The sequence below is a fragment of the Phyllostomus discolor genome, chromosome 4 (genome assembly GCF_004126475.2).
Source record: "Phyllostomus discolor isolate MPI-MPIP mPhyDis1 chromosome 4, mPhyDis1.pri.v3, whole genome shotgun sequence".
In the NCBI taxonomy this organism is placed as follows: Eukaryota; Metazoa; Chordata; class Mammalia; order Chiroptera; family Phyllostomidae; genus Phyllostomus; species Phyllostomus discolor.
In genome coordinates, this window is record NC_040906.2 from 27,981,608 (window position 1) to 27,999,833 (window position 18,226).

The window sequence follows — 18,226 nt, forward strand, 5'->3', positions numbered from 1 at the left end:
CCATTCACTTGCCACTTGGCCTCTGTGAAATTTCAGCCTTAGTTTTGGCTTCTGAGCCCAGGCAGTGGTGTGCTGGTACTGGTTTGACAGAGGGTGGAGCTGATTTGTAGCATTTGCCAATTAACATGGTTTAAATTCTCCCGCCATGGCTGGTTTCGAGCCATCAATGTGACATCAACCATCTCACAAAATTCCTGAAAATTTAAGCCCTCCCTTAAACCAGAATAAGCTGGCTCTAGAGCCACTTCCAGGGCACTCTGTGTGGGTGCCAGGACTTGGACTCTCGAAGTACATGCTTGCCCAGGACAACTACCCCAGCTGTAGTTCCAAAGGCCAGTTTCTCAAGGGCTGAACCTGCATCACAAATGTGAGCCTGAGGCGTGGTGAGTAGGCCAGAGGAGTCTCCAGTATCAGGCTCCTTGACTAGGTCTCCCAGGGTGGGCTGGATCCCCTGAATCTGCAGAGGCCCCTGCTGCCCTGAATGCACTGAGGGGGTCCACTCCCAGGTCTGGTGGAAAACCCCAGGCTGGCCTGCTTTGTGCCTGATCTTTAGCTCCATGTGCATCAGAATGGGTCTGTGGCAGGTGGCCTCACGGTGGTGGTGGGTATGAATAGCTGTAATTGTCCCCATTGTCAAAAGGATGAGCAGGGAAGCAGGAATGGGACTGGAGGAGGGGGGTGGGGTGGGGTACAGCCCTCAGTGAATAAGGCCTTTTCTATTGATTCCATACTACTAAATAATGAGTTGCTTTTGCAGCCTCCTGTTTGCCCTGCTACAGCTCTGACCTTCCTGGGGGCCAGGGGAGGGTGTCACCACCTCCCCCACTTCAGGTGCTCTGCTTTTGTTTACCCATCACTGCTCTTGGAAGGAGGCCTGCTTCAGAGCAGGCTGTTAGGAGAAGAAAGAAAAGTGTGTGGTGCCACACTGCCTCTGACACCTTTGGCGAGGAAATGCACCTACCTGAACTCAGTCTTCTCATCTGTAACATGGGGACCATAATGATCCCAGCCTCATAAGGCCACTTCCAAGACTGAGGGACCCATGCTCATGGCTGTCTCACGAAAGCACTCAATCGAAGGCACCCATGGTTATTTTTCTGACGTTTGGCCAAGCCCCCAGCACAGACTAAACCTAAACTGTGTGACTAAGTGCGTGACCCCGGGCAAGCATCTTCTCCCTCTCTCCCTCCTCTCCTCCCCACCCTCTCCCTCAGTGAAATTCAGGTAATCACACTGGGCCCTCCCTGCCTCCCAGGGACGGGAGGATTAATGAGATAATGTAAGGAGCCGGCTGCTCTGGGGAAGAAAGGTGTTCTCTACATGGAAGGTGTAATTATTATCTTGTAACTACATGAATGTTTATATTGTGCCTACCCCGGCAATTCCGAGGGGCTTTGACAAGCTGGAAACCGGTTTAAGGGTTGGGGACAACAGAAAGCTTTTCTCTGCTTCTGACTGTAGGCAGCCTGGAGCTCTGTGGCAGTGTGGGGAGCGTGGGGAGCGTGGGGAGCTCGAATCCCCTACGGCTTCGGCTTCGTACCTAGGATCTTGGAAGAGCCCAAGACGGCTGCTCAGAGCATTCCGGTTCTGTGGCTGGCAAAGATTTTGGTGTAGGGTTTAGCAAATGATAGTCTTGTTCAAATTGTCCTGCTCTGTCCCTGACGTCTCAGCCTCCTGCTTCCCTCCAGCTGTCATCACCACCAATGCATCTTCATCATTCCTTAGGAAGTCCCTAGTGGGCAAGGCCCTGCGCTGGCTTTGGCTGCTTTAGAGTTTAGAATTGAAAACAGCCTCTCTTGGGCTCCTCCCCAGATTCTTCCCTCCAGAAATAGCATGCCAGGCTTGGGGGGGTGGCGGGGACTGGGCAAAGAAATACATGTGAGTCACCCCCCTGGCAACTTTGTGGGGAAGGGAAGATCAGTGATGAAAGAGAAAAAAGAAAAGGGGTGGGGAAAGGGGGGTCCCAGAATGTTCTGCACCCAATCGGAAATGAAGCTGGGGATTAGGAGTTGGTTCCTGGATTCATATGCTGGATCTGCCACTTGCCAACCTCTTGACCTTGGCAAAGTCAAGGTTACTTATCCTCTGGGTACCTCAGGGTTTTCATCTGCAAAACCGGGTGATTGTGAAGGGGCGGTGTGATGATCCAATAAAATTGCGCCTATAAGGCGCCAGGGTCTAGAAAGCAGTAAGTGCTCCAGACGCGTTAGTGATTAGTTAAAGCCGCCTGGCAGTCCCCACTTCTGCAGCATTCCCCACCTTGGTCTGTAGTCATCCAGCTCTGAGTGACGTCTGCAGTATTTGGCTTCCTTTCTCAGTGTTTCACAGGCAGGGGGCTTGGAGGCCAGTGCATGGCCATGGGGGCCCCACCCAAGAGTAAGCTCTCAGCATCTCACGGCCACCACTTCTTCCTTCACGGCCAGAAGAGCCTATGGGGACTCTTCATAAGGGGAGGGAGGTGAGAACACCCCTCTCCTGAAAAAGACCCTGAGCAAAGTGACTCATCAGTGGACAGTGGAATCCAGGCTCCCAAACCATGGTGATTAAGATGGTGATGAAGATTACAACAATAGCAATAATTATATGCAGCCTTTAATGTTCCGAACTGTTTTTACAGTTTCCTCATTTGTGAAATGGTAGGGTTGGGTGACATAAACTTTGAGGTCCCCCTTCTTTCTTCCAACTTTTCCATTCTATGGTTCTGTCTGGCAGCACACAAGAAAAGTTCTTAACTACTGACACACTGGACCTCCCCCCCGCTTCATCCCTATTCTCTGACTCCTCCCCCACAACCCCCACCCAAAGGCTCCAGACACCTGTGGATGGATATAGCTTCAGCATGGGCCTTGTGTAAAAGGGTGTGATCCTTGGGTGCCTGTTCTGAGGACTCTGACAGGGCAGGAAGGAAGAAATCACAAATTTGGGGTTATCGTGGAGCTGTGAGGGTGGGAGAGGGTGTTCGTATGAAGCACTTATTTAAAACACTCAGTGGGAAACTCTCAGGCCACTTAACAAGAGTATTTGTATGCTGGGAAAATATGAGTCATCCAGCTTTCATGATTTGATGGAAACATACCCTCCAGACAAATGAAGCTCTCTCTCCTATTGTTCTGTGTTCACCAAACAGCCTTCTGGCTCCATATTAGAAAAGAGGGGTTCTGACATGTGTGGCCAGTGGGCCCTGCATCTGGGGTTAGCAACCTGGTGGGTTCAAGTTCCTTAGGAATCAATTGTTTTTGGGTGATCGGACCATCATCATCATGGACACAAAGGTTGAGAAACGGGATCTTAGCCCGGTGTGATGTCCTCACCACAAGGTGTAAGAAACTGGGGACATGGCCTGACCTCCTTAGTCATCGGTAGCAGCCCTCTGTCCTCATGGCCAGTCCTGAATCTAGATGACTCAGTCGCACGGGAGGACGGCATCCTGGAGGCAGTGTCCAATGGGTCCAGAAAGACTCCTGAGCCTGCAGGTACTGTTTCCACACTTGGGTGGGCTGGGTTACAGGGTTTATTATGAAGGGGAAGTGAGGTGGGTGATGGCAGAGAAGGATGGGGGAGTGGTGCAGAAAAAAACCTGGAAAGTGAGTAAACCTAGGGGTGCGACAGGCAGAATAATGACTTCCCAGTGATATCTAGGTCCTACTTCCCAGAACCTAGGAATACATGTTACATGGCAAAAGGAAAATTAAGGTTGCTAATCAGATGACTTCAAGATAAAGAGATGATCCTGGATTATCTGAGAGCCACGTAATCACAAGGGTCCATGTAAATTAAAAAAAAAGGAGGCAGGAGGGTCAGGTCAGAGTGACACAATGCGAGAAAGGCTACCGGTCGTTGCTGGCTTTGAGGATGAAGGAAGGGCTCGGGGACCCAGGCGTGTGGGCAGTTGACGAGTCCAGGAAAAGGATCCTCCTTTGCAGCCTCCTAAAGGGAACGTAGTCCTGCATTCCCTTCAGTTTTAGGCCAGTGAGACTGGTGTCATCCTCTGACATACAGAACAAAAAGATGATAAATTTGTGTTAGTCTTAGCCACTAAATGCGTGGTGATTTGTTGTAGTAGCAATAGGACACTTACATAACAGGCCTGAGACAGAGTCTCAGGAGTAGAAGGAGAGAAAAGTCTTGAAATTATTGTCCATGTTGCTATGGACCCAAGGAGGGTTACGGTACTGGTTCTTAACCTGGAGAGGTTGGGTTAAATGTCACTGAGTTCCAGGGCCTCGGGCCTGAAAGTGGTGGGGAGGGAGAGAGCCAGGGTGGCTGATAAGTCAGAAAAGGGGGCCATGTGGGCAGCTCTGAAGCCTGTTTGCCCACAGGGGCCCAGGGTAAATTCTCTTGTCTCTGTCCTTCCACAGGCCTCCCCAACGCCTGCAGCAGCCCTGCTGGCACCGTCTTTCATCTTCACACCATCTCTCTTGGACTTCACACGTCTGCTCTGCATCGAGGATTGTTTATCTCAGCACAGATGCCCATCCACTGCTTGTTCCCAAGCGGCCATATGCATCTGTGGTCCTGCTGGCTGGAAGGAGACAGGAAGTCTTCTTCCACTGGGCAAGGTCAGGGGCTCAGAGGAGATTCCAGTTCTGAGCAGGGATGTGAAAAGGGAACAGTGACCCCCGGGACACTCAGGTGGAAAATGATTTAGGATAGTAGGAGTGGCTGAGGGTTGAGTGATGGTTTTGGCTTTCTTCTTCCATTCCTTCTGTCTTTCCCCAGATTTTATCATTCTTACTCTGAGTGCTAGCCAGTCTGTGAGAACAGCTGCAGCAGTGACCAGGTTTTGGGCCATTTTTAAAAGAAGGTAGGAGGCATTTTTACTAGTTTGTTGGAGTCTTCATAACACAATTCTACAGGCTGAGTAGCTTAAGCAACAGAAATTTATTTTCTGACAATTTTGGAGACCGGAAATCTAAGATCAAGGTGTCTGCAGGTCTGGTTTCTTCTGAGACCTCTCTCTCCAACTTGCAGATGGCTGTCTTCTCCTGGTGTGCTCACACAGTCTTTTCTCTGTGCGTGCGTATCTCTGGCATCCGTCCCACTTCTTATAAAGTCACCAATCAGAGTGAATTAGGGTCTACCTCAGCGGTCCTTTTTAAACTTAATTACTTCTTTAAATTCTCTCTCCAAATATAGTTATATTCTGATATACTGGGTGTTAGGGTTTCAACATCAAAGTTTCAAGGAGACACAATTCAACCCGTAACAGCAGTATAACCTGGTGATTGAAAGAAGTCATGCTAAAGTTAAATTTCAGTTCCCCTATTCCCTACCTGTGTGATCTTGAGCAAGTGACCTAGTGTCCCTGGGCCTGTTGCCTCCTTGATACAATGGGATTAGTAATACCTACCTCAAAGAATTTTTATGAGGATTAAATGGGATGAGGATGTAACTTGGCACGGTGCTGATGCTGGGCACATAGCGAGTGCCTGATGCCTGGGAACTTGACTATTATTCCTGAATAGTTAGGGAGTGTCCTTTTGGCCTAAACCCCCAAAGAAGGAGGAACTTGGACAAGTAGAAGCTCCCTGGACCCGGTATAGAAAAAAGCAGCAATTAGGATTGGCACAGATTCACCCTCACATGCACATCGACTCCTCATGGCCAGGGGTTTTTGAATCATTTACAACAAACACGTATTCCTTTGTAATGAGAGTAGGCAGAAGGGTATTGATAACCCCATTTTGCAGATGTAGCAACAGCGGCTCAGCCCTGGGGCTGAGCCCAAGGGCACACATGTTAAGCATCAGAGTCAAGACAAACTCTGGTTTTATAAATCCATGTGCAGCGAGCATTCCATGCTTTACCATCCTTGAGATCACACATGTGAGTCACCCATAGCAACTCTACGCATAAGTGAATGGAAAAGTTGAGCTCAAGGATAAAGCATTGGCCTTATGGCAAGGTGCGTGTGTAGGGGGGATGCTGGGCAGCGAATTGAAGGAGAGTCATGGAAGCTGGGCCTGGGGTCAGACTCAGCGTGTAGCAGTGACAAGAGGGCTGGCCTGATAACTTGGTGTTTGCTGGGGGTTTGGTGGAGGGTGGCCATCCAGGACCCTTGGGTTTGGAGTGAAAAACGAAAGGTAGAGAAGGTGGCTGTGGATGCTCCGTCATCTCTGCAATCAACCCCTTCCACATTTTCTGGAGTTCCCTTCTGTTTTCATTAAGACCAGGACCCAGAGGGAGGGAGTGCCTTCTCTTTTCTAAAGTAGATGTGCCAGGCCATCTTGCAAAGGTCAGTTCTTTGATCTTCAGACCTTTAAGGCGCTGGACATGGGTCTTGACATTTGTCTTTGGAAACGAGAGGAAGAATGGTTGGATATGCGGAGGCCACCTCAGGCAGTAAAGAAATTCTAAAAGTAGCCAGAGCTCCTGCAAAACAAGCAAGAAAAAGGATAATGCCACCATGGGCTGTTTTAATTTCACTTTAGACTGGCCCTGGGATGCGGGAAAGGCTGGTGCTCTGTGTGGGTACTGCCGGGTTTTGTAGCCACAGTCGCTTGCAGTGCTGTTAAAACAAATGATCGTGATTAGGAGGGAAAAGTGGAGAGGAGCTGGAGTGAGCTCCCACCCACCACCCACGGGAAGCGGGAGAGAAATGGAAACAGATGCTGGGGCTGGCACTCAGCATTAATGGGCAGACTGTTGTCATGCTCGACTGGTTTGGCTAGTCAGCCAGGGGGAAACAAATAAAATAAAAGGCCTGTTCTCATGCTGGCTTGTGGAGCAGCCTCTGGGGCTCTGGATCCCCCTTGGTCCTAGGGGAACTGACTTTTGGGGAGGGGGCTGATGGCCTAGGAGCAGTTAGCTGTTCCTGGGGGCTGGGAGGGAGAGGCTGAGCTGAACCTTCCCTTCCCCGCTCAGCAGGAATGCCCAGGACAAATGGTCCGAGACAGCATTGCTGCCCCCCACCCTTCCCGAGGATTCTGAGGTCAGCCTTCTCGTTTCATTTCCTTTCCCCCATGCCTGGATTCTGGCCTGCATCCCCAGGTTGCCAGCAGAGGCTCCAAGCCCACACAGCTCACTCATACCAGAAGGGACTGAAATAGAGTAAGGATTTTCATACAACAGAATACAATTCAACAATGAAAAAGACCAAACCGCTCCTCCATTCGATCACATGAGCCAGCGTCACAGGCAAAATACTGAGTGACAGACGCCAAAGAGCATGTATGGATTCCATTTACATGGGGCCTTTGAACAGACAGAACTATCTACGGTGACAGAAGTCAGAAGAGCAGTTACTTCTGGAGGTTGGTGTTAAGTTGGAAGGGGCATGAGGGAGCCCCTTGGGCTACTGGCACCTGTAAAAAATCACCAAGATGTCTGCTTAAGACTTGTGCATGTTCATGTACACAATCTCCCTCAGTAAAAAAAGTAAGAAGCATAACACAGACAAGAGGCAGACAGTAGGGTATGCACTGCCCTCGACCACCATCCATCCAGAATCACTTGTCTTGATGCTCCCCGGGCGAGCAATTGCTCTTCTTGGCTTCAGGATGCATAAGGGTGTATTTCAGAGATTACGTTTATTGGCACTCTGTTTAAATTCATTCTTCTTAACAGTTCTGACCTGCCAAGGCAGCACTCTGGAGAGTGTGAGTCCTTTTGTGCTGATGGATGTATGAGGTGGACCTACAGGAGTGAATCCAAGTGTGGAACGCATGAGTCCTGTCTCCCCAATAACCGCTCCCTTCTCAGCCCGGGCAGGAAATTGTGGTGTAAGGAAAGGAGTCATGGGCAGCTCTTGTGAGGGTGGGAGTTGCAGTAACAAGAAGAAATACTTGTTGAAGGATGTTTGGTCATCCTCCAATACCAGATCCATTGACAATTCACAGATTCTATCTCCTCATGCACCAAATTTTTCCTTTTGGAGCTGCTGAGCGAATGCAAGCCATACTGGTACATGGAGTTTACACTGGCTTCCCCCAGCCTTTGGTGGGACCAACAAGAATGGAACAGACCAGAAGTTATTGGCGTGGGCATGGTCAGAGAGGAGGAACAAGAGAGTTCCAAGTATACAATAATTTGCTCCTGGGCAGTCATTTCTCCCGAGTAACTGGGAGTCCCATGATTAGCAGGGAGAGGGTGAGCTCTGTCACTAGCTTCTGTTTCTCAATAATTGACCCTCCAAAGTTTGTGCCAGAGGTATTATTGAAAAGGCAGCTGAGTTTCAGGTGAGTTGCTGCCAACTGTTTCCTAGTTGGCTGATGCTGTGGGGCAGAAGAAGAGTGTAACAACCTTTTCTTCAAAGCTAGAATCCAGTCACTCTGCCTCAGAATGGTGCTGACACACGGCCCGGATGCGATCAGACACATTTCTCCTATTTTCTGCTGCTTTTGGTGAAAGCTACCGGTGTTTGATGAGCGGAAACAAGCCGCCCTGCTGAGATTTCCTGCCAGTGCCAAGTGTTTCTGCCAAGAGTGCTGAGTCTCCGCCATGTTGAGGAGGTACCTTTGTGCTGTCTCAGTGAGGCAGCCCCCCCCCCAACAGATCCGTGGGGCCAGAGGTATCCCCCACCCACTGCATGGACACCGAGACTAGAGCAGAGGGTGTGTGTGTGCACACACATGTGTATGTGCATATGCACACACGTTGTGAGCCCTAAGTCTAGTGTGGAAAGGGGAGGGTCTGATCCTTTCCTTGCAGCCCTAAAGTTCTGTTTGGAAATCCTTTCCTTACCACTAACACACTTTCCCTGAAAAACCCAGGCTTGGGAAAAGAATGATCCCCCTCTGAGCCATATCTTTTCTCTACTTGCTGGATTTATTTTACTCCTGAAGAAGAACCAGCCCTTAAGACTCTTACAACCAGTTCTTTTGCAGCTTTTCTTTTGTCAGTAGTTCTGTGCAACTTGCTGTTGAAGGTGAGATGCTAGTAGCCACCTGTGCAGTTCAGTGGATAACTGAGAGTCATCCTGCACTGCAAGGCAATGAAAACCTGAAGAGCCAGAGCCCATGGATGGGGCTGGACACACCCATCCCTCCCACAGTTGGTGGCTCATTAATTACTGGGTTAATTGTACCCATAATGGTCCCAGCAACAGTGGTTTCTCTGGTGCACCCAGGTCAAACTCTGTTAGTGAACTGACAAAATGCTACACAATTAGGGACTTTCAGGCCGGGTCTTTGACACACCTGTTCTTGCCAGCCTCTGTCCTTCCCACATACAGGCCTGCTTGAGTCCAGACTGCACTGAACTCCACTGAACTTTTCTTTTTTTTTCACAAAAAAAGATCCACTTCTCTTGAACAGCCAGGAAGGGCTGTCTGCCCACAGGGCAGTGGGAAGAAGACCCTACCCCTTCGCCCTTCATTCTGTCAATGCAGTATAATGTTATAACACTGTCAGATGGCCAGAGAGGGACAGGAGGGTGCTCTGCCCGTTGTCTCGGCATCACAGGGATTTCCTCCAGATTTCCCTGTGGAATTTGGCTTACCCCAAAGTCCAATCAAAGACCTGAGGACAAAGGCCAAGCCGTGCCACAGTAGCAGTGTTCCCAAACTTCCCAGATGTTACCATGGATAGAAACTGGAATCCTTATTGGTTTTTCTTTGTAAAACACAACTTTCACTAAATGTCGTGAGTTGGCCACTGTTAAGACAATGGACCTGTCCAAGCATCTTGTCTAGGAATCAAGGGGAGAAAGACATTGTGGGGCCCAAGAGCAGATGAATTGCTCCCAAGAATGGAAAACAAATGAGCCGAGGTACAAGTGGATGGAAAAACAAAAGGAAGAGATTCCCCGAACAATGGCAACTATTGAGGGGAAGGGGGCCATGGACAGAGGCCCAGGGCGTGGGACCAGCTGAGGAGCGGTGGGGTAGGGTGGGGTAGCTGTCAGCACACAACAGAGGCGCAGTGTCATCGCCCCCTTGCCTTGTGATCCATGAAAACGCTGTATCTGCCCGCTGTTAGAAGTTGTGTGACTCTAAAAGACACGGTGACACCAAGGTTCACCTCCCACCCCACTTGCTCCTGCTCCAAACCCAGCTTGCACCATGTATTCCCAACGGGCACAGGCCGTTCCTTTCTGGCACTGGGCTGCAGTGAGGCCTGTGGTGAATTTCAGTGAACGAATGGGCTCCCACGGAACTTGACCTCTCTGTCTCTACAAACCTGCCTCTAATGGAGCCAGTAGGAGCACAATGGTCCTGGCTCCCCCAACCCCAGGCATGGTGGAGGCTGTTTCGCTCTAGAACACATGATCACCTTGCCTTCGGGGCACATTCACAAATGCCAGTATGTGGGGATATGTCTGTAGATAATAAAGAACTGAGGTGTGCAGGAAGGAGCCTCTTCTGTCTGAAAGCCACCAAGATGCAGTCCTCTCATGGAGAAGTGGAAGAGCCTGGATGGGGCAAGCTTTGGGTGGGGAGGGCTGATCCACTCCCTGCCACCATCTCAGGACTGGCCCTGCCACCCACCAGCAGAGCCTCTGGACAGTTAGCCCAGCCTGTGGTGTCTTCCTCCTGTGGTGGCTGTGATGTTGGGATTCTGGTTTTTCAGAACATTGCACAGTTAACACAGACTCCTGGGGGAGACCCAGGCCTGGGAGAGGAGTTCAGTATCAGGAGGTAAGGCCAGGGCTTATCACTGAGGGCCAAAATCGTTGGCGGTCGAGATGGAAGAAACTGTAGACAGCTCCTGATTCCAATGTCTTATTTCACATGAATAAACAAGGCCCCGAGCGGAGGGTAAATGCCCAATCTGTGGTCACACAAGCAGTGTCAGAATCTGGATTAGGGACCAGGTCTTTCTTCCAGGGCATCGTGTAAATCCTCAGGTAACCTGGGGCAGTTGTTGAGGAGGTCTGTGATGTGGATGGAGACGAGTCATTTGCTCTTGCTTATATGTCTACCAAGTGACAAATGCCTTTTTAAAAAGAAACAACTGCCCATTCAGTGAGAAATGCAGACCTGACCTTAGAGGATTAGACCGGGGCTCCGCAAAACTAGAGCAAACTCGTCCAAGGTTCTGTCACCCAGTAGTTCTCATTGCAGGGCTGTTGCTGATACCTGCTGTGTCAGGCTTGCTTGCTTTCTCCCTTCCTGGGACTTATTTTTCCCCCTGAGGCAGAATTAATGTCCCTTATTCTACCACAAACCCTTTTGAGGCAGAGGCCCCCATTAGCATTTTTTTTTCCTCATTATTCTTTCTTCACAGAGGAGCCCTCTAGGGCCCAGAGAGGTGACTTTACCAAGGTCATAGCAAGGGGCAGTGTCAACATTCAAACCCAGGTCTGTCTGACTGCACCACCCCTGTGCTCTCTGTGACATGTCTCTGTGGGTCCTCTGCCTTGGGCTACGGAAGGATTGTGAAGCCAGGTGGCAGAAGAGGTTCTGGAGGTCCTGCATATCAGTGCCAGATGGCTCTCTGCTACACAACCCAGTGTCCCTTTAACCCTGTGCCATGCCATTGTTTCTTCCAGGTCCCCTGGGACCCCCTTCTCGCTTCCTCTTGTTTCCCATATGTTGTTCCTCTGTCCAGGCCTCAAGGCTACTCTCGGTAGAGAACGACTTTTTGTTAAAACCAAATGGGTTAACTTTGGCGCCACAATCTCAGCATACCACCTCATCCCCAAGTGACCCAGCTCCTGGGTCTTTAAAAACATATACACGCCTGCATGCATACGCACACTAGACTGGCATCTCTGTCAGGAAAAAAGAAAATGAAACAGCAGTTTGGGAGCAAATTTTTCTAATTCCTACCCCATTGAAGAAGAAGCAAGCAAGTTTCTACACACAGAAAATGGGAAACTGGTCTACAGCTATACCACCCTGAATGCGCCCGATCTCGTCTGATCTTGGAAGCTAAGCAGGGTCGGGGCCTGGTTAGTACTTGGATGGGAGAAGATGGGAAACCACATTTCAGACAAACTGAGTGCTTAGAGAAAACCAAGGGAGTGCAGGACAAGTGTGGACAAGTGAGTGTCAAGAAAGGAGAGAGTCATAGTGGTGTGAGGAGGTGGGGACAGCGTTGGAAGGATGGGGATAAATGGAGCAAAGCCACGAATGTTGACATCTCCTCAGATTAAAGCAGCATCTGCGACTATAAATGTGGAGATGACTGGGATCCACAAAGCAAATCTTAAGTGCTTCTCCAGGATAGAGAATGGATATGGATAGAATTTCTTAGTAATGGGTCAGTAACAAGAAAACCTGAGAGAAATCCCTTCTTAAGGAAGAGCAGGTGGGTTCCATAGCCATCATCCTTTTTGATTGGAAGTTCATCAAAGGGAGAAGCATGGCAGCTCTGGCATTACCTGGGAGGATTTACTCCGTGCTATTCAGCAGAACCTCCACCTTCCCCCTCCTCATCACCGTGGGTGCCCTGTTCTTCCAGCACACCTTCCGTAAAGGCATGGACATGATCTATGAACACATCATCCAGGGAAAGATGTGGAAATGTATCAAGCACAAGTGTGGGCACTAGCTCCTCAGAGGCTCCTATGAAGGCCAGAAGGACCAGGTCCGCCCACCAGCTGTTTGCCCAGAACCAGGGCCTCAGCTTGAGATGAGGCTCACATCACTCTCCATGGACCACTTCTAGCTGTTGTTATGAGATGGCTTCACCTGACAGATTCTTTAACTTCTGCTATGTTTGAAGTATGTTTAGTCAGAGTCATTAGCAAATAAATGTAAATGTCCTTGGAAAAAACAAAAACAAAAAAAGGTAAGGTGTTGGCTGGATTCCTACGTGTAAAAAGACCAGTGGTGAACTGGCATAGCTAAGGGATCTGTCTGGCTGCTCCTCAGTTCATGCATAGGAGCAATGGGGGGTGGAGGTGGGCTGGGTATGACCATGGGCCTGGAGGTGAACGTAGACACACACTTTAACATGCACACCCAGAAGCTGATTTTTCCCAAATCTACAGTGATTTTATTTATTTTTTAAAATATATTTTATTGATTATGGTATTACAGTTGTCCCAGTTTTCCTTGACTCCCCTCCACCCTGCACACCCTCTCCCACCCACATTCCCCTCTTTTAGTTCATGTCCATGTGTCATACTTACAAGTACTTTAGCTTCTACATTTCCCATACTATTCTTACCCTCCCCCTGTCTATTTTCTACCTACCATCTATGCTACTTATTCTCTGTACCTTTTCCCCCTCTCTTCTCCTCCCACCCCCCTGTTGATAACCCTCCATGTGATCTCCATTTCTGTGGTTCTGTTCCTGTTCTAGTTGTTTTCTTAGTTTGTTTTTGGTTTTGGTTTTGTTTTTGGTTCAGTTGTTAATAACTGTGAGTTTGTTGTCATTTTACTGTTCATATTTTTTATCTTCTTTTTCTTAGGTAAGTCCCTTAACATTTCATATAATAAGGGCTTGGTGATGATGAACTCCTTTAACTTGACCTTATCTGGGAAGTACTTCATCTGCCCTTCCATTCTAAATGAAAGCTTTGCTGGATACAGCAATCTTGGATGTAGGTCCTTGCCTTTCATGACTCAAAATACTTCTTTCCAGCCCCTTCTTGCCTGCAAAATTTCTTTTGAGAAATCAGCTGATAGTCTTATGGGAACTCATTTGTAGGTAACTGTCTCCATTTCTCTTGCTGCCTTTAGGATTCTCTCATTTTAATCTTGGCTAATGTAATTATGATGTACCTTGTTGTGTGCTTCCTTGGGTCCAACTTCTTTGGGACTTTCTGAGCTTCCCAGGCTTCCTGGAAGTCTATTTCCTTTGCCAGATTGGGGAAGTTCTCCTTCATTATTTGTTCAAATAACTTTTCCATTTGTTGCCCATCCTCTTCTCCTTCTGGCACCCCTATAATTCAGATGTTGGAACATTTAAAGATGTCCTGGAGGTTCCTAAGCCTCTCCTCATTTTTTTGAATTCTTATTTCTTCATTCTTTTCTGATTGGATGTTTCTTTCCTCCTTCTTGTCCATACTGTTGATTTGAGTTCCAGTTTCCTTCCCATCACTATTGGTTCCCTGTATATTTTCCTTTATTTCACTTAGCGTAGCCTTCATTTTTTCATCTAATTTGCGACCAAATTCAACCAATTCTGTGAGCATCCTGATCACCAGTGTTTTGAACTGTGCACCTGATAGGTTGGCTATCCCTTCATCGCTTAGTTGTATTTTTTCTGGAGCTTTGGTCTCTTCTTTCATTTGGGCCTTTTGTTTTGTCTTGTTGCATCTGTTATGCAGTGAGGGGCAGAACCTTAGGTGTTCACCCAGGCGAGGTAACCCACGTCCCTGGGTTGTGACACTGTATGAAGGAAAGGGGTCCCAGAGGGAACAATGGCACTTGTTCTTCTCTCAGCCGGATTTCAGTCACTTCCCCCACTTCCCACAAGCAAATTGGGCCCTTCTAGCACTGATTCCCATGTGGGTGGGTTTGTGTATGTTCTAGGCCCTGTGGGTCTCTCCAACAAACTCTTCTGTGAGGCTGGGAGTTTCTCCCACTGCCTGAACCCCCACAGGTGTTTTCAATCAGTGGTTTGAGGCTCTGTTTCCCCGAGCTTGGGCCCTGGGTTGTGTAGTCTGTCCCACACCTCAGTTGTTCCTCCCGGTTTATCTGCATGCAAATATGGGACTGCCCAGTCTGCAATGGTGCCTTGCCGGCCAGCTGCAGCCTTGTGTGCCCCGCTCCACAATCTGCCACCTCACTGGGTCCGACAGCTGCTGCCTTGCCACCAGTCCTCTCTGCCCAGCTGCCCTACTCCACCCCTCTTTCCAGTCTGGATGAATGTGTCTTTAACTCCTTGGTTGTTGGACTTCCATACAGTTCAATTTTCCATCAGTTCTGGTTGTTTTTTGTTTTTAAATTGTTGTTGTCCTTCTTTTGGTTGTGCAAGGAGTCACAGTGTGTCTACCTATGTCTCTATCTTGGCCAGAAGTCCAAAATCTATAGTGATTTTAAAAGGCAGAATGTTTAGAAGGTTGCAAAATGCTTTCACATGATCTCACTTAAAAACCTTACCATGTGGAAAGGACAAGTGTGGAAGTGAGCATTTTTTTCAGAGAAGAAAACTGGGACTTAAGCAGGTGGAGTGACACCCAGCTCAGATAGCTTCAAAGTGGTGGCACCAGGGTGGAACCGTCAATTTGAAGTCTACTTCACTTCAGACAAACATGGGTGTTGCTCTGGAGATGGGACTGCAGGTCTTTTTTCTCCGGGAATTGGTACCTAAAGGAAATTGAGTTTCTGTGAGCAAGGAAGAAGGGGACAGATGAAGATGAACTGGCAGCTACAGATGCCTGTTGCACATTTTTTCAATCAGTCCCATACAGAGAGACCTTCAGATTGTTTCCAGTTTTTTTTGTTTATGCACACACACTGCGATAAATAGCTCTGCACACATATTATTACCCTGGGGTGCTTTCATTTCATAGGTTAGATTTCCCAGAGTGGGACTGCTGGTGCCAAGGGCACGTGCATTTTGTTTTAATATGTCCTGTCTAATTCTTGCCAAAAATGTTGTGGCATCCACACTCCCCGGCAATGGGTGGGAGAGCCAGTCTCCCTGCATCTCTCCATCTTATTTTCCATCATACTCTGCCACCACCGTTTTGGAAAGCATTTGCTGGATGCCAAGCAGACAAGTTTATTGTGACCCACTGAGTTAGTACAGATGCTTCTTGACTTACAGTGGGGTTACATCCCAATAAACTAATCATGATCTGAAAGTAGCATAAGTCATAAATGCATTTAATACACGTAATCTTCCGAACGCCATAGCTTAGCCTAGCCAACCTTCAATACGCTCAGAACATTACCCTACAGTTGGGCAACATCATCTAACACAAAGCCTATTTTACAATAGTGCTGAATATTTTATGTAATTTACTGAATTCAGTACTGAACTTGAAAAACAGAATGGCTTTTTGGGTGCTCATCATTAATGTCACAGCTGAAAGTTCACTGGGCCTGAGAATGTTTGAAGCATTGCACTAAAATGAATTGCTGGATTATTGCGATGCTACAGAGACAGAGTCATCAATTTTTCCCTGTTCTGATGAGGCTGGGGAATAGCTGGTGGGAGGCACTGGGCATGGACACTTGGTGAAAGCTTAGCAAGCATAGTGTTCAGTGCATCACTTTCACACAATTGTAAAGTCAGAAAATCATAAGTCAAGCCATCGTAAATTGGGGACCATATGTACTAGTTAATTACCTTCAGATATTTGACTCCTAAAAGATATCCATCCTCCTGATCCTCTTCCCTCTTTTTTAAAGAAGTCTGTGCCTTTATTGGCTACTTCAGAGGGATAAAGCAGGAGGAGTAGGTGGCCACGATGCCAGGCCTTAACAACTTCGCTGGCTTGTAGGTGATGGAGAGCTTGCCCAGGTAGTGGCTGATTGGCTTGATTTCTGCCTGACTGAGGGTCTTGCCCTTGTACATGCCCACCACGCTGCCCAGCTCACCATCTCCAGCAGGATGATCATATTCCATAGGTGCGTCTTCATCGTCTCGGGCTTCACTGTAGGCAGCACTTCCTTCTTGGCCTTGCACAGGTGCTTCAGCAGCAAGAGGTCCTTCCTTTGCAGGTCTCAGTTCAGCTGCCACTGCTGCTGGACCCTGTACAGCTGCATCAGCTGCTCGTAGGACGTGTCAAGCAGCTGGTTGAGATCCATGCTGCAGTAGGTGAACTTGCAGGATGCCTATTTCTTCTGTTCCACTTCCGCCATCTTTCCGGTTCTTCAGAAAGGACCGAGGAGCTATTCTTAAATGACAAATGAGGCTGGTCGAGGGTTGATGAGTTTCACCAAAACTGCATTTGCCACAATCTGTAAAACCTGAGTTTGGATTCTCAGTTTGCTGCTTTATGAGGTCCTTTCTCTTCTACTGGTGCTTACACTCTAATGTGCCTTACTCTTACTTGTGTGTAATCACTGGTCCTGAGACACTTCTTAAAGCATTACCCATATCTCATGTGTTTACCCTTCTTAGAATGTAACCGTGGGGAATTGTAACCCACCCTACCATTCTTTTGACATTGTTTCTGTCAATGCTGACTGTAACTAATATGTAGCTTGTAGATAAACAGCATGTTTGTAAAAGAATCCTAGGGACTAACTTCAAAAATACAGACTCTAACTGTCAGTCATCCCAGCTCTGGGAGCTTTGCTGACCTTCAACCATAGAACCAGGATGATGTAGAATCAGGATGACGAAACCAGGATGATGCACATCAGACCATCGGTTGATCACTGCCGAGGTCCTTGTCAGAGTGGACTGTGCTGGCCTGCACGTAGAGAACTTTTTGACCCCGTCTCCTTGATCTCTTTGTTTTGCTTTCCCTCTCCCTCCTTACACAAACCTCAGCCTGCACTGAAATGTTAAGATGGGCTTTCAGACTCGAGTCCCCCACCTTCTCAGGTGACCAGCACTCAAACAAACCACTTTTCTTTCCACACTACCTGTCTCCTGATTTTGGCTTTTGTGGTGGCAGGCAGTCGGACCTGCGTTTGGTTACAAGAATATATTGGAAGGTTTTTGTTTGTTCTCTTTCTGCTTTGATTTTGGTTTTTGCCTTTGAGCAGTTCAGAGAGATGTGCCAGGAGTCTGCCATGTTGGTCACCTGTCTGGCCGGGAGCAGCTGCTGTTTAACAGCAATATTCCTGATGCTGGAGGAAGGAGGTTGTGAGAGAAGGCTGAGGTTCAGACATGTCTCTACTTTGCCAATTCAAAGCCTATCTTGCAGGCAGCGGTCGAGGGTCTTTTTCAGCCATTGTTCCACATGGCAAGTGGGAATGACGAGTGCCTGGTAAACCACAAGCCATTCAGGATCTCCACACAGTTCCCAGACGTCCTTTGCCTCAGCACCAATGCCTATATTTGTATGCTTATGTTAACAGTGGGGTTCTTTATCACTGGCTATCTTGTTCCAGGGATCAGTTCTCAGATACAGAAAACATCACATTTTCTAGGATCACATTAAGCATCTGAGTTTAAGAAATTTCTGCTAATATTTGCAAGGCTGTTTATTCCAAGTGTTGATTTTTTTTTTTTTTTGAAAATCTGTGTGAATGCATCAACCATTGGAAATTTGTGTCTGAATGAGCATAAATTAGTGTCATCAACATTTTAAAGTTTGATAATTCCAGTAGAACAAAACCTTTTCCTCCTCAAATATGCATGTTTATGCCTTTCATTCAAGCTTCCCTCTGTTTAGCTATCTCACTTTGTTGCTTACTTCATCAACCTGAGTGTCTTAACTTTTATGCACAAATTTGATTTTTATAATTTGAATACTTTCAATATATCTT

At 47.9% G+C, this 18,226-nt stretch overlaps 1 pseudogene; it reads right to left on the reverse strand.

Moving 5' to 3' along the window:
- Positions 1-15,799: 15,799 nt before the first annotated feature.
- LOC114495628 lies at positions 15,800-16,645 on the reverse strand (annotated as a pseudogene).
- Between the last annotated feature and the right edge of the window lie 1,581 nt (positions 16,646-18,226).